Source organism: Chrysochloris asiatica, unplaced genomic scaffold (assembly GCF_000296735.1).
Source record: "Chrysochloris asiatica unplaced genomic scaffold, ChrAsi1.0 scaffold00039, whole genome shotgun sequence".
Lineage (NCBI taxonomy): Eukaryota > Metazoa > Chordata > Mammalia > Afrosoricida > Chrysochloridae > Chrysochloris > Chrysochloris asiatica.
In genome coordinates, this window is record NW_006408557.1 from 21,735,660 (window position 1) to 21,738,408 (window position 2,749).

The 2,749-nt window shown below is 43.5% G+C and overlaps 1 pseudogene; it reads left to right on the forward strand.

Annotated features, from left to right (window-relative positions):
- Window positions 1–936: 936 nt before the first annotated feature.
- LOC102828517 overlaps window positions 937–2,749 on the forward strand; it is a 38,490-nt pseudogene continuing 36,677 nt past the window's right edge.

Below are 2,749 nucleotides of genomic sequence, written 5' to 3' on the forward strand. Positions count from 1 at the left end.
ATGTAAATATTGAAATGCTGTTGTTGTTGTTGTTAAGTGCTGTCGAGTCAGTTCTGACTCATAGCGACCCTGTGTCTGGTTTCCAGGAAGTGGTTGGTGAGTTTGAACCACTGACCTTGTGGTTCAAACCGACCTTGAGTCCAGTGCTTTATCCCACAGCACCACACCAGGACTAAAGTCCCTAAAAAGGAGCATGGTGGCTCTTTGGAATGGGCACTGAACTGTGAACCATCGGGTTCAAGTCCACCAGCTGCTCCATAGGAGAAAGATAAGACTTTCTGCTCCTGGAAAATTTTACAGCCTTGGAACCCTATAAAGGGGTGCTATGGGTTCAAGCCCACCTGATGGCACTCAACAACAATTACTGCTATTGTGTATAGTCTCAAAAACAACAACAAAAGACAGACTAAGAAGAAAGGTGTAGGGACGTGCTTTAGAAAATCAGCCAATGGAAACCCTATGGGTTTTTGCATCAGTTCACCATGAGTCTGGCTGACTGGATGACAGTTAAAATAACATTGCAGAATTGGTTTCACATACACACAATGCTCTCAATTCACTCAGAATACCCTGAATAGAAGTTTCCTGCTGCCCCTGCCCTGGAGAGAGAGGGGATTTCCTTAGTTTCTGCTTTGGGAACTCCAGTCCCAATAATAAGTCTGCTCCCATAAAGATTTACAGCCACAGAAACCAGGGTTGCTGTGAGTCAGAACCAACTCCACAGCACACTACCATCACTACCACCAACAATTATTGACTATTCAACAAACATTCATGAGAACCTGCTATAAGCCTGACTCCAGGACAGGCAACAGACAGAAATGGAAGATGTGATCCCTGTCCTCATGGAGTTTTCTTATCATATAGGTTTTAACAGGGAACGTGCTGGCAGGGGGTTGTAGGGCTCCCAGATTCCCACCAAAGGAGGAGGGACAGATGAAGAAAGGCTTTCCAGAGAAGGTGATAAGTAAAGTAAAACTCAAAAGAAAGTTCCGAAGCCAGGTGAAGAAAGGTGAGATGGTTGATCCAATCAGAAATTGCTGCAAAAGGACAGGCACTGAAGCTTCAGGTAGCAGCGTGCATTGTGTGTACGTGAAACCAATTCTGCAATGTTGTTTTAACTGTCATCCAGTCAGCCAGACTCACGGTGAACTGATGCAAAATGAGACTGGACCATTGTCACCCATAGGGTTTCCATTGGCTGATTTTCTAAAGCATGTCCATACACATTTCTTCTCCTTCTTCTTTTTTTTTTTACAATAACCAAGTTGAGAACACTCAGGCTGGTATCCACAATGCAACCCTAGACAGATCTGTGCTTTCTTGCTCCAGTTCTCCTCGATCTGTAAAAGGAATGCCCCTTCTTCAGAATCAGGTGGATGTGGTCATGGGTCAGTGAAAAAGAGGAAGACCCTCACCAAGAAGGATTGACAGGCATAGCGTTTACAACAATAGGCTTAAATGTACAATAATTATGAGAATGACACAGAACAGGGTAGTGTTTCATTCTCTCATACATAGAATTGCTGTGAGTCAGAACCAGCTCAGTAGCACCTGATAATAACAACATATGCATATAGAATAACTCCTCAGAATAAGCTCTGACTACTTTTACACCTCTTCAAACCCACCAGCAGCTCCTCGGAAACCCTGTACAGGGTTGCTATGAGTTGTACCTGACTTGATGGCACTGATCAACAACAACAACAAAAATCACCAAAAACAACCCAAGCCCCGATTTATATATTTTCCCTTTGTCAGCCTGCTGCTGATAGAGAGGCAGAGCACGGAGGAAATATGAATGCCTACCTGGGTCTTTAACTTTAGCTTTTGTTCAAATGGCTTGGACCATAGAACTAAAAAGCTTAGGAGTAATTTATCTTCAGGCCAGCCTGGATCCAGGTGCTCAAATGATATTAGAAATGTTTTATTCTTCAGTTCTAGATCTTATTTTCCTCCATCTGCTTTGTCCTCTGACAGTTCCAATCACAAATATTTGTGGCAGCAGCTCCAATCTATCTTAACAACCTCCAGAAATGGTGTGTCTTGTCCCTGATGAATCTAAGGTGTCTCTTCCCTGTTACAAGAGACTTGGTGAGAAAGTGGAAGTGCTCATTAATAAAACCAAATCCATTGCCATCAAGTCATGTGTGACAGACTAGAACTGTGCTCCATAGGTTTTCAAGGCTGTGACCTTTTAGAAGCAAATTGCCAGGCATTTCTTCTGAGGTGTCTCTGAGTGAATTTGAACCACCAACTTTTCAGTTAATATTTGAGCATAATTGCACCACCCAGGGACTTCTAAATGCTCAATAATTGTTGTTGTTGGTGGTGGTAGTGATGCTGTGGAGTTGGTTCTGACTTGTAGCAACCCTGTATAGGATTTCTGAGGCTGTAAATCTTTATGGGAGCAGTCCTATTATTATCATCTTTACTATTACTGGAAAAAAAGCATCATACTTTGCATGAAGGTTTCCTACTGATCCTCTGAGAGTTACAGGTGCATCAGCAAATGCTTATCTCCATTGGGGCTGCAGAGAAACTGGCCCAGAGGTGCATTGCAGTTTGTCCACAGCAGGACTTTGAATCAGTTCTCAGTTCAGTCATGGCCAACGAAGCAGCACTTGAATTTGCAAAATGTGGATGTGCTGAAGCAGTGAGCTAAGCCCTACAACGTTCAATAGACTTCTGTGAACCCGGGTGAAGACCTGGTTAGCCAGCAGTGTGGCAAGACCTGGGGACTCTTGGG